At 39.2% G+C, this 14,618-nt stretch overlaps 1 protein-coding gene across 3 annotated transcripts in view; it reads left to right on the top strand.

The window, feature by feature from the left end:
- ikzf2 (IKAROS family zinc finger 2) overlaps positions 1–14,618 on the top strand; it is a 101,527-nt gene that overhangs the window by 17,067 nt on the left and 69,842 nt on the right. The gene's annotated exons all lie outside the window — the stretch shown is intronic.

Genomic DNA, 14,618 nt, shown 5'->3' with positions numbered 1-14,618 from the left:
ACTACCACTGGAGGAGTACCGAGAGCGATTTTGTAGGGCAGCTGGCCAAGCATTGACAGGCTGGGAGTGTTGTGATGATTAAATACATTATTTATGCTTTTCAATGTTTAAATTCCTGAAAATAAAATATATTCATTTCAAAACCGTTTAAGTACATGGTCAACTGTCAGCTGTGTCATAACTTTAGAAAGTTAATGTAGATAGCTATCATCTATGCTACTTTTTGACAAAATAGCCTTTTTGTGCGTGTTGTAAAACAAACAAACAAACAAACAAACAAACAAACAAACAAACCCCTCAATGTAAGCATTTAGGATTATTCAACTAAAATTCTGATTTTTTTTCCCCTCTAGCCCACTAGAGATTTTAATAAATACCCTTAATTGAACCCAATAACTCTGCTGTTTTAAAGAAACCATTGTGGTTTGTTTTATACTCCTTTTTCTCTGTTGTTTCTGACCTACCATTCCACTCCTGTCCACCAGTTGTCCTTCCTGCCTTTGCCAGTCACCTGCCTCTGTTACCCCATTGGTCATTAGGTAAAACTGTATACCAGCCAAGTATCCATAGTCCTCCTGCCTGATTGTCTAATGCGCCTCACAACCTTGTTGGTCAAGCCTCTGATCCTTGCTCTTGCTGCTCGCCTTTGTTTGATGACCACTTCCCTGCCATTGGATTTTTCCTGTCTGTCTCTCCACCTTGGACTTGTTGGCCTCTCCTCCATCAGTGGGGTTACCACACTGCACACTAGCACACTGGGATAGCTAGATAAAACTAAACCTCGCTTGTGATCATTAGGGGAGGGAATCACCAGAGGCCCCATGGTACGATATTATCACTTAATTCACAATACAGTATTGTTGCAATTTTAAACATGTTGCATGGGATATGCTTAGTATTGCTATAACACATTGCAATGTTGCAATTTCCCACGTCACCTTTTTTTACCTGCTAAATATGTCCCCAAAGGAAAATGTTGTCAGCATCTGTTTTATCTAAGACACAGTCTGCAGCCTGTTCATCTCTCTTCATTTTTATTTTTTTAATCTAATGGACTAAAAAAAAAAAACTAATTCAATTCAAATTTAAAAAGTAATTTAAATTGTATTTTTCTTCTAGGCTACCAAAAGATTAATTTGTATTTCTAGTAATAACAATATAGGGTATATATTGAGAAAAAAAAAGATACTTGGCACAGTGCGATATTGCCATGCAAAGACACCACAGCTGTATTGACTTTTTTCCCCCACACCAAGTAATCAATATCTTGAGGTATAAAATGTTGAAATCCACACTAGATCTTACTGTAGCTGTAGATGATGATGAGTTGGTAATTGCATATAACTCTTTTGTTTGAAATAGTTGTTATTGGAAGAAGGGTCATTTGATTTGTTTGTAATGTTGAGATATACAATTATTATTATTATTATTACAATTATATATTATATTACAGTATAGTTTCGTACAATATTTTTGTTCAAATTCTAAAGCTTTCAAAAAGTGTGGTAGCAGTAAAAATGACTTTATATCCATCTCCTTAAACAGTATTCTGAGGATGATGTTATCCTTTTATCACATGGAGAGGTTTTGAACATGCTTTCACAGGTATATATAGATCAGTAATGCTATTTATCAGTCAGCCTCATCCATTAGCCACTGTTGCACTAAGAAAAGCCTTGTGGAGCATCAGGATGTTGTTTAAATCATCAAAAGTGGATGGCCAAAAGCCAAAGTTTACATTATAAGCACGCCTCCATATGATAAAAACAAATTTGTGTTTCTATTTAACAAACCTTTTCAGTATGAATACCTTATGCTACATTGGGTGTTTCTCCCGATTCAAATTAGTGGTCGTTGTTAAGCAATATCAAAGAAAAAAAAACTTAAAGTTGGTTCCATGATTTGTTTCTAGAAAGTGGTTCTCGAAGCTCAGCTGAAAATGATGACCTGGGCTTGGTGACTGAGGGAAATGCAATGTGACACTACGGATGAGCTGCGCCTCACTTCAAAACAGCAGCGAGTCCTCTGGGAGGGCTTGGTTTTGATGCAAAGGCCGGCACACTTCACAGCTAGAAAAGCCTTTTATCAGTCACTTGGGCTGCCTTTGAGATCAGGGGTATTTTGTGTAGGCTCTTTAAGGCCTGAAACACACTGGAAGTTAGCATGAAGCACTGTGCAATAGAAGAGAAAGCTGCCTATAGTGCAAACACGCCAAGGCCATACACTGGAAGCACCACCCATGAGAGCAATTCATTTTGACCTACTTTCAAACGTTTGCACTATTGGACCTTGCTCTCTGTCCAAATAAACTGTGAGCTAGTGAACAGTCTTGATAATCAAGTTTTTTTTTTAAGTATTGATTAATAGCAACAATGGCATTATGACTATCAATACTGATTCATTTTTGGGTATCATCAGATGTGATTTAAACCAGCATGGCATGACAGTCTGAATTACTGTGGGATCACTTTCTCACCTGCAAACACTGCATTCATTAAAACACTCTGCCAAGCCAGAGGCACCTCTGCAGTGATGCAGTGGTGGGTGAAAGTGTTTTCCTTCTTACCAGCCAGGTGCTGAAATCTCTGTCCTTTTGTGCAAAACAAACCGGTTGGCTTAAACTCTGTAAAGTACGCCACATCTCACTCTGCATAAGGATATAGGAACCTAAAAATGCTAGAGATGCTTTTTACACAGCAAGTCAAAAACCTTGATTCATCTCAACACAGTAAGCCTAAAAAACACAATATGTATTTTGGAAAGAAGGCTAGAAGGTGTTTTTACAGAAAATGATGATGTCAGTGCAGTTGACCGTAGACATTTGTGTATAACATAGTCATAGTTGGGGAATGAATTGTTGAGTCATGGCCAAAAACATATTTTAGGAGGTCACAATGATCTTGACCTTTGACCAGCAAATTCAAATAGTTCATCCTTGAGTCCAAGTGGATGTTTGTGCCAAATTTGGAAAAGTCCCTCACAGCTTTCTTAAGAATTGGACGGACAGTGGAAAACTTAAAGTCTTTAGCTGCCGCTGTCGCTGGCACGGAGGTGTAAAAAACATCTCTGACATCTGGATTATAAAAATCATCATCATGCTAATAGATTTAACTACTGACAGCAGGGACCAGTGTTACTGTAACGGACACACAAATGTGGCCAATCCTTGTATGTCCAGTTTATGGCAATTTTTTTTATCAGGTGAACTGACAGAGTGGCACAGTGGCGTTGTGGTTAGCACTCACAGCAAGAGGGTCCCTGGTTCGAATCCTGGATGGAACGGGGTTCCATGCATGTTCTCCCCGTGTCTGCGTGGGTTCTCTAAATTGCCCGTAGATGTGTGAGTGTGAAAGGTTGTCTGTCTACATGTGTCAGCCTTGCAATAGTCTGGCAAGGGTGTACCCTGCCTTCCGCCAGCCCCCCACCCTCCCCGCAACCCCTACGAGGATAAGCGGTTACGGACAATGAATGAATGAAAAAAGGTGAACTGACATGCATAGTTGTAGAAAAAAGAAGTTAAAAACAATTTAATAACACATCTGCACTACAGCTATTTACTTTCCACTGCTAATGACCTAACATTTGTAGTCATCGGATCACCAAAATACTTGGAATTTAACCCTTGAGTTCTTTTGCAGTTGCTTAAATTTTTCAGAGTACAGGCCAACACCTTAAAAAACTGCTAACTCTAAAGGTGTTTTTGTCTTTTTGTAATGTCACTAATTAAATGTAGTCAATGTTCTCATGTGGAGTGAACTGGTAGAGATACTTAATTCATAAACTTGACATTTTAGCTATAGGGCTATAAATGAAACATAATGCAGAAAATAGTTATGGCTCACCCAGTGTCTGACCTTGTTGAATTTGAATTGGAGAGGATTTTGGCTCTCAGTGACCTGGTGATCTCTTATTCATACAGGGATGATTCAACCAGAGCTAAGCCTGTCCCTCTTAAGGCCTTTATAGCCGATGATGAACTTTGGATAACTTCTTCGCCTGAAAATGTCTTAATGTCATTATGGAAAGTAGAGAATTCTGGCATTGATGAAACCCTGTGGATTATTACTGGATGTTACACTGTGTGGGTTGATGCAGTCAGTATTAGTATGCTGTTTGTGCATCTGTCAGTATGTGTGCATGTACATGTGCATGTAGACCTACAATATGTGTGTTATCTGTTGAAGAACTGCTTTTTCTGGCTGTCTTTGCACGTGCATCAGCGTTGATCTAACACCCCTGCACTGAAAACTTGTATTAATATACAGAAGGGTGGTGAATTGCAGGAAAAAGAAACGGCACAAAATTTCTTGGTAAAGCGTCATGAGCCTTCAGAACAGTTTCTATGCTCCTTGGCATAAATTCTGGCTTCGCTTGTGCAGGACGTGCATGAAATCTTCCTGCAACTTGGCATCTTTCTAATGGTTATTGGAATGCCTCTAAAACAGGGGCGATTTGATAGATGGACAGATTGCCTGCTTGGCCAGAAATCATAAAATATTCATCAACTCTTTAATGTGAATTCTAAATTTCAAAATAAAGAGATAATTCCAGCAAACTGCAGGAGGAGCACAGATCTTTGGCTTATTGAAGAAGCAGAAATGCCGCTTACGTTGCAAGCAGTAGGCAACCTACAACATAGTTTTCAAAGGTGAGATATGATGGCACTCTAAAGAGACCAGTAAAAAAGTTATAGTGTGATAAAACATTCCTTGGCACTGTAAAACTAAAGAAAATATGATTACCCTTGAAACCTGGATGTGCTGTAGATTTCCCTGTCCTCTGCCTTGCTGTGCTTCCTCTTTTCTTCCTCTGGGATTTAATGGTAGAATAAATCAAATAAATGAATAAGAAAGCATGAGTTTGAAATCTGACACCTCTGCCTTTTTTGACAAATTTCACCGCTCTAATTTTGGTGGCATTTTTTTGTACCTGTAGTGTAATTTCACTTTAAGCAGAAGAAAAGATGTTTGATTAAACAACTTTGGAAGATATCAGTTCAATTATCTTAACTGGATCAAAACTGTAGCTGCAAAACTGTACATGATTTATTTCATAACAAGTGTGTAAAAGCTTTTTTAATATTGCAGAAGTTAAGTTATGCACATTCAGCTACTGTAGGCGTATGGTTGAGAGGTTAGCATCTGTTTGGTCATGCTTAGCATTTGCTAGGGCAACTGTTAAATATTTCCCTGTCCAACATCCTACGGTAAAGCTTGCACAAACAACAGACACGGGTCTGGGACAAACATGCAATTTAACCAATTTATTTGGCTGCTATACAAGTACACATATGTTCCAGCCTTGTGGCCAGCTTCAGGAAGTCAGTAGATCCCAGGTGGTATAAATACAGTAAGTTAGGTGTAGGACGCTTTGCAGGAAATCGACAGATACACTTAAAATTTAGTTAAAATGTGAAATGGAAAGTTCCTAAGATGACTTTAATAATCCTAGAATTATGGAAAGATGTCCTTTTTTTGAATAAAACTGGGCTGTCTCTGCAGTGGGAAGATGCAAATACTTTTGAAATTGGTGCTGTGTGACCAAAGAGAACAGAAAAAGGGCTGTGGCATTTACTTTTGGCACAGAGGTAGAAAATGTACAACTGCCAGAATGCACTGCGGCACACTTGACCATTGTGGGCAATGTAATGTCAGGTGAGCCATTTTGACACAGGGAATAATATGGCAGCCAGCTTGTAACAATGCTGAATTACACTTAGCGAGTAAGCTAAAATATGCCTCTGAAAATATTTTAGGTCAGAAAATGGCAGCGCTGTAACAGAATCTGGATTCATATTTGATCAGCGCGTAGTTTTACCATTTGATCTTAGTATTTCCAGCTACCGTTTTTCACAATACAGGAAACTGTTTGGTGCCCACTTCAAATTCTCATATTGTAGCCAAAACATGAAGTAAAATCTGCATCTTAAGACATTTTAGGCAAGAAATAGGCAATAAAGGATCGTGGTTCATATGCGATTAACCCTTCCCGTTTGATGTGAATTTGGTCTAGGTTTGAGAGAGAGGGGCAGGCTATCTTTCAGTCCACTTCTGGTGGCAGAAATATAAGTGTGAAAGTACAATCTGTAGTTTGAGATAAAGCCCTGGAGCCAGTGAGGGCGGATTTTAGCTGGGATATATGAGCAGCGAGACCTGAGTGCTGGTAAGATGGAGGGAAGTTTACCACACTTCATTTGCACACACTACCCACATTGTTATGATACATAGCTAGTTGAAAATTGGCAAAGTATTCCTCTCATGGTTTCTAGCCAAATTCTCAATTGTTGTTTTTATTTATTTAGCACCACGAAAACATAACAACTTGGGAAATATCCAATTTAGCAGTACTGTCATGGCACAGGTAGTACTTGTAAAATGATTTGTTGTTAGATCAGGGGGATTTAATTTCAACTAGGCCATGTGATCAGCTTTTAACAGGACACAACAGTTGCTGAATACCTTCATTTGCTGACCACACCTGTTTCCCCCGAGTCACTCCACTCTTCACTTGCAGGGTCGCTCACTCTCCGCGTGCTTGGGGCCTCCCCACCCAGATCTTCTAGTGTATAGTAGCCTGACAGCAGCTATAGCGAACAACCAACACTGATGAATGTACAAATACATAATTTAGAAAGCACATAACACAAGTGTCAGAACCCGTTACTGACATGCAGCTATATATAACTGAAAAAACAGTTCTCTATTAAAGAACCTAAGTAGCGTTAGATTCCAAGGGGAGTGCCCCCCCCCCAAAAACACAGCCCAGTATACACACGTTTATATGTGGGAATATGGGACATAGAGCTCCATAAGTAAACTAGAGCAGACGGAGGTTGCACTGTTAAAGGAAAAAATAAGGACAGCCACCGCAAAATGCAGTGTGTAGCATTTGGTGATCAGATTTGTTGACTGTGTCCACTGTTATCTTTATTTTCTTTATGTTTATTTTGAACCAAACATCTATGTAAATGTCATTTGTGTCTGGCTTCAAGAGTAGCTATTTACTATAGTGTACAAGCACATGTTTTTTTCAACTCATACAAGTCTGTTTAGAAGCTTACTTGCATGGTGTATGACTGAACCAAAAATAAAAATGTGCTACTCTATTATGAATATCCACAAAAATGCAAGGGTGGACATTTGTTTAAGGACAGCTGATGTTTGACTTGTGTATATTTTGAAATTCAGTTGTTTTATACAGGTCTAGTGTGGAGGATTTAGGGACATCTATTGGCAGAAATTGTAAATAATATATAGAATTATGTCTTCATTAGTTTATAACCACCTGAAAAAAAGGATTGTGCTTTTCTTACCTTTTAAATGAACTGCTGTATCTATATTCTCTCCCATTCATTTCTGTTTCCTATGATAGTGAAGAATTACCCTCCTTGCTCAGCGTGACTATACCTCTGATTGGCTTACCCGACAGTCTAAGGGACCAATCACACTGAGACGTGTCGCTGGAGAAGTGTTGCTGTAGAAGTGTCACTAGAGAAGTGTTGCAAGCACAACAATTGTTTCCCTTTGGTACAGCACGCCTGCCGGGCGCTCCACTCTTGCTGCTGCACCACGCATTTTTTTGACGGTTTTAAAAGTTGAAATATTTTCAACTTTTCTGCTCAAGGTGCCGAGTTGCACCGCTCGTCAATGTCACTTTTGACCACACGCACGCAGCCCCAGTCAACAGGTGCTCCCAGTTGTTTTTCCAGATGCACAAGGTGTTTTTGGAGTACTTTTGGAGTACTACCCCCACGTTTTAGTCGTCTAATCAGTTTTTTACCAAATTAATACAGTTAATTTAAAACAACATTGAAAGAACAACTAAGATACTAAATTTCTTGGTAGAGTACAGTAATCTGTTTGCACACTGACCCACGAAAAACTCTTCCACACTGGCACAAAAGCAGCTGCCCTTCCCATAAAACATTCAGACACAGGCACTTGATTTCTCCTGGGTGTCTGTGGGGAGTTCTGGAGAAATGACTTTGCGTTATGGCCTGACATCTCTAATCGACAGCTCGTGGATGGATTAGCATGGTCTGAATGCTCTGAAAATTCCTCAGCTATAGAAGCCATTCAGTGCCGCTAATGAAGGCGTTGATCATTGTCAGCTTAATGACACTCCATAAGTGGGCTGTATACCCACCCGAATTGACAGTGTTTTTGTGGGGCTCTCTGAGATATTATTTAAAAGTGGAAAACCACTTACATGCATACTGTCATTTTAACTGCACATTAACCGCTATATATCACAGCTCTAAAAATGCCTGTGAAGACTTTGCAGCTGATTCAGGTCCACTAAGTAGAAACAACAAGTTGAGAATGTGACAGTAATGACCAAGCATATTAATCCTGCCCTCATTAGGAAGATCAATTGATTCAAACCTCACTGGGCCGAGATGAAAAGTCCACTGACTGCATCACTTTTGCAAGATTTAGCCTACTCCATTTTCAAAGGCCAAAATACCTCAAAGTCTACCCTCAGATCATCAAATTACCATATCAGTTTTTTTGTTTAATTCATAAATCTGCACCGCAGGTGAGCAGAATGCTTCAAGGCATTGCCAATAGAGTACCTTTTGTGTAATTTTAAAAGCTAAAAATGACCTTGTATCTGTCATCACAGATACTACTAGCGTTGTCAAAAGTATTGAATTATAGCTACATATTGACTTTGAATATATAAAACAGTTCCAATACTCATTTTTCGACAGCCTACACTGGTATCAGTTGCTCTTTCCCACTCTCTTATTGTTTTTGTGTATTAGGGTAATTTTGCTGTTCTTTTTTACTAATCAAGAAAAGACAAGTTGCCATTGACACCACCAAATTTTAAGCGTTTAGTATGAATTTTTCCATGTGGTATGAAAAATTGTATATATTGTATGTATTGAATATCTATTTTTTCAAGGTATTGTATCAAAGATAGATTTCCAGTATTGTGATTTCAGTCAGCATTGTTTCTATTCAAAATACTGTGTCAAAAATGACTGCAGATGTTATATCAATAACTTTCCAGTGGGAGTTTTTTCTATATTCCTCACATTATTGCCTTGTTTTTCTATTGAATTTGAAAGTGTAAATAGTGTTAGACACAAACAAATGTGATGTAAGCCCAGTATTTTAACTAAAAAAAGAGTGCGGATAGCCTACCCAACCCCGTCGGGAGTCAAGGGGTCAGGCTTGGTTTATAAATTATGTTAGGGTTCGGGTCAGGTTCGCTTACTTGACATGGTGCTTCATGCTTTGCTTCCCAGTTAATCTCCACTTCCTTACTATGTTGCTCAGTTTGTTGTCAGTGACACAAGAGAATAGACACAGTGGTTGCCTACATTACATTAACGCCTTGGGCCCAGATTTGGTTCAGATATAAAACAGAATTACTGGGGGGTTTGGGTTGGGCTTGGTTACAACTCTATGTAGTGGTCACACATGCACCATCAGAGGTCAGTCTCTGCTGGTTGAACCATAGACTGCATATTAAGATGGATGACACACCCCCACTCATGTCTTTGTTAAATAAGGAAAATAGGTGTAAGAAAATTAAATTGACATTTTGAGAATTTATTGCTTATTTGTTAGACTAAAAATATGAAGAATGCTTGTGGAACATATCAAACTTGTTGGAGGGGTTGAGGGTTGGGCTGATGGAGGTGTTGGCACTCAAATATGTTAATTTATGGTGTACCCCAGTGAAATTTCAGAAAGGTATGATAAAACAGATACCACACAAGAGTAATTAACACAGATCCTTCATAAACATCATAGCTAATAACTCTGCTTTGTACCTACTAAATCTGTTGTAACAAATTGCCAGTGAAAGTCTGAGGAGTTACAATATATCAGTCTCCAAGTTTTCTAATCTACCAGCATCACAGTTTTTCAGTAAAACAGCATATTGTTGGATTAAAGGGTGCCATTGTAGAGCATAATATTTTGAACATGACCAATCCATTATGCATTCGGAGGAAATAGTTTCTGAGCAATCAGTGTAACATAATTTGATCTGGATGTAAGATATTGTAAAGCCACCACGAGCCTGTAGCCTCTTGTTACACCGCTGTGTCAGACAGTGAGTGAATAGCCATGTGAACGCAGGATGGAGGGAGTGAAAGAGTAGATGGATGACCTAGTGTTTGGAAGGTTATGAATCAGTGAATGTGTTACTCTGAATGAATAAGACAGAACAGTTGATGAAGTCAGGGTGGGATTGAGTGACTCATAGTGCGAGGGCGACATTAAATGAGTGAGTGGGTGACTAAGTGAGTGAATGAGTGAGGGAGGGAGCCTGGGCGAAATGTGCGTCATAAGTTGAAATTTCTTGTGGCTGACTCATCTACTGACTTCAATTGGCCACTGAGTGACTCAGACCACATGTAGATCCCTATCCCTCTATCTATAAAAACAACAACATTAAGCATTCGCATTTCTGCCTCACAGCTCCAGGACGAGCAGAGCTTCATTCAGTCTAATTTACAGTCTGCTCTGGCATGTGTCTAGCTTGAGGGAGTCAGACTAATTCTGTCTGAAAATTATTCTGAGGAAACTGAAAGTATTACTGCTCCCAAATAGGGTATAGCAGGGATTTGTGGGTAACAGCAGTGTCCAGCTGTCCAGGCATGGCTGCCAATATCATTTTAATGCAAATGGATCCATCCACATAAATGACTGGGACAATAAAAGCTTATGTGTATAGGTGACAGAATACTGAAAGATGGCAAAGCATCACCAGGAGAGATGGGCCTTTACTATTCTTGGCCAAGGGGGCAATTTATACAGAGCCATTAAATGGTATTTTGGGGTTGCAGGGAAAAAGCAAGGTTTTGTATTGATTTAAAGCGGGAGAATGGTAGAGAATGTTAAGGGACATTTCTTTGTCTGTGGTGTGCTATATCTCTTTAACTCTTTCTCTCCATCTCTGTTTTGCTCTCGAGCCCTGAATGCTCCCTCATTACACTTTAACTGCTGCTGCTACAAAATGTTCCTGTTGGAACACATAACACATTATCTTTGGCATGAGAAACATTTAATTGGAGACAAGATATATGTAGCTAGCATGTCATTGAAAATGCACTTACAGAAATTATAGTCCATTAAGGGTAGTTTGCTGAAAGTAAGGTGACTGTGCTGGAAAAACCAATGGACCTTGACCTTACATCTCATCTTCCTACACTCTATTATCAGATATTAGTATGCTGTGTTAATGATGCACACATAGCAAGCCTTTGCCTTAATCGGCAGAATTTTAAAACCTATATAACCTATACCTATATTATAAACCTATTGATTCCACACAATAACATGACATCTACACACTGTGAAGCTTTGTACGACAAGACAGTTAACATTTACATTGGCAGCAAAAAATATTTCATCCTACAGTCATTACAAACTCCTGCTCGGATCAAGTCCCTCCCATCCAGCTCTATTATGAAACTTCAAATATTACCCCCCCCACCCCCTCCAAAGTCTCCTTGGAGACCAAAAAGGAAGGCAGTGTCAGCTGAACATTCATAATGATCAAAGTGAAACCTATGTATCCTTACAATACCCTTTCTCTGACACACAGCCTCAAGATTCCCTCTGTTCATCTGCACCCAATCCCACACTTTGTCCTGTCTTACAGAGCGCAACCTCAGAGGAGAGGCACGCAAGGCAAGGATGGATGTCAAATGCAATTAACCCAAAGAGCATCCAACACTTTACTTTCTCCTTTTATCTCTCTTCACAGGGAGATTTCAACAAGGCGTCCTCATAGTAGCTGTCAGCCTCCTATACCCTTCTTCGTCCTCAGTTTAGGAGAGATTTGATCACTTCTTGGTCTGGTTAAGACAGAAACAGAGCCACCGAATAGTAATGTGCCAGGTTGTCCGGTGCAGACTTTGAAAAATTATAGGTGGCGTTCTAAAAGATGGCACATGACTCCAAACGCAAAGTTTAAGCACCTTCACCTAAAGATGCCACAACAAGGACTTGGGACATTGAAATACCACTGCTCCCAAACAGTAGGTCATTTTAAATATGAACAGTTTTACCCAACACAATTGTATTTATATAAATTACTGTGTAAGATGAAAAAAAAAGGATAAATAATAAGGCACACATTTGTCCAATATCCTGTTTTTCCCCCTAGTAGGATCCATGACAAACATAGCTGTCCCTTTATTAACGGCATGAATAATTAGTGAGAGGTATGGTAGGACAGGACAGGGGAGGCAAAGGGCATCGGAATAAAGAAAGCAGCTGGGGAAACTAAATGAAATTTGGCTACATCTGCCAAGTTAGAATGGGGCTAATGAGGAGCATCTGGCTGGCTGGTTGGCTAACAAAGGTGGATAGTTGCTAATTACAGGGATTTTTTTAATTTATTTATTTGGAGAACATTTAAAAATAAGTAATTCTAAGTTTCCTCATTTCCAGTTTAACTTTCCAGACTTTGTTGGATCCTACAATTCTGTTGTAAAACACAATTACGACAATATTCCCACTAAGTTTAAGTTGTGGTTGATCAGTTGAATATTTCTTAGGATGGTAAGTTTTGTCGCCACAAACAAAAAGCACATTTTTTGAGGGTGATTCTATGTGTGACATGGCATCAAGTTGACAAGCAAGTTACAATTCTAGAGCAGTAAAGCAGGCCAACACGTGGATGAAAATCAGAATAATTCAGACACCGATAACATATCAGGTGTTTAGAGAGAATGCACTGGTGAGATCAACAACTGCATACATAAAGGTCAGTAGGCACAGAGGTGACAAAAACTCAAGGCAAGCGTATTGACTGCTGAGTGGCTTGTTGGTTGACTGTATGGGAAGCTGGCTGGCTGGTTGGTTAGCTGGCTGGTCTGTTCATTGGCTGGCTGGGTGGTTAATTAGATAGATAACTTTGTTTTAGTGGATGGATGGATGATGGATAATAAACTGTTTGCATTACCAGCTAGACATCTTATTTTGACATGTTTATTTGGGTGGTTTGCTGGCTGCAAGGGTCCATTACTGCCAAATGGCTTTTTGGCTATAATTACCATGCTGACAAGGCTTTTTTTTTTTTTTTAGTTGACTCACTATCCAGGATGATGGATTATATATTTAAATTACTGGTTGCATAACTGTCTGTCATCTGTTATCTGGTAATTAACTTTTTTTTTTTTTTTTTAACCCAAAAATTCGACTGAAGTCTGACATGTTTAATTCTGGTCATAATGTCTGGTGAAAATGGTTCCCTTTTAAACCTGAATGTGATTCAAGTTTCACCCAAATAATGTGTTTGATTGCGCTTTGTATGTTGGAATCTCCTAACTGGCCACGATCAGTGCACCGCCTGCATTTTAAGCTGAACTTTTGTTGGACAGTCTGTTTGCAATTTTTCTTTTTTTTGCTGTTGGTTTTAAAAGCAGCACTACAGATGAGGAACAGCTGATTCATGAAATTGGGTGAGGTTACCTCTCTGTTGCCTGCTTGGTTCAATACAAAAATATATACGGTGGTAGCTGGCTAGAAAATACAAATGTCGAAAGACAGCAAGTCCTCACCAATCTTTTCATTAATCATTAGTTAGTCTGATCTCGGGTGCACAGCTGATGGGTATATGCTGTTCACATGACATATTAGTGCTATCAGTTAGTTTAAACCTCAGTAAACACAGAAAATATTTTACCTGAATGTTCCTAATATTTCCATGACACTGAGATTTTCCGGGACATGTGGACCAGCACTGCCTATCCTCCTAATAATTACTTTGCAGTTGTAGATAGAAAAATCAGTGGACCATGTAAGATGCCCAGAGGAACAATACAGAAAAAAAGTGAAGGTCTTTTGCTGTGAAATCAGATCAAAAGTAATTAATGTATTTTTTTTTAAAACAATATAATTAGGGATGCCCAGTAGCTCAGTTGATAGAGCGGTGACCCCATGTACAGAGGCTGTGTCCTCGCTGCAGCAGCCAAGGTTCGATTCCAGCCTCGTCCCACATTGCTGAATGTCATCCCCTCTCTCTCTCCGTCTTTCATGCTACAGCTGTCCAATCTCTAATGAAGGAAAAAAAGCCAAAGAAATCTTAAAAAAAAAAAAAAGTAATTACTGTCTTCCCTGTCAGCTTTTGTTCTCTCCTGTGCTTCGTGACTTTATGCTCAATGCGGAAAGGGTTGCTTGAGACTTCTGAGGCACTCACTCCCCTTTGAGATATTATGTATGTTGAATCCTTAGACAGGGATTTCCCTGTCGGCTAAGTTCATAGACACAGGTAATACATTTTACTTGCAAGACAGCTTTGCTGCTGAATCATGGAAAGACCCCCAGTAGCTAGATGGGAGTTTCTCAGAGCTAAATTAGGTAGATTATTGCTTTTTTTTCAGGACCAGTGCATATAATATCAGAGAAGTCAGATTATTAAATGGTATGGTTTGTGCCTCACAAGGTATTCTGGCTGTCTAATGTAGGACGTACGACTAGAAATGAGTCCAAATGAGAATGTTGGAAAAACAGATTAAATCAGAAAATTACCACTTGATCTCTAACTGTTATACATACCTTAACACCTTTTTGTGTTCAATGAAGTTTCATCACAATGAATGTCCATGTAAAAGTTTAGCACAGACATATTTGAGTTGGAGTATTCTA

Source organism: Plectropomus leopardus, chromosome 10 (assembly GCF_026936395.1).
Source record: "Plectropomus leopardus strain MGB_pleo_1.0 chromosome 10, ASM2693639v1, whole genome shotgun sequence".
Taxonomy (NCBI): Eukaryota; Metazoa; Chordata; class Actinopteri; order Perciformes; family Serranidae; genus Plectropomus; species Plectropomus leopardus.
Note: the sequence above shows the minus strand (reverse complement) of the source record. Positions and strands in the feature narration are given on the sequence as shown.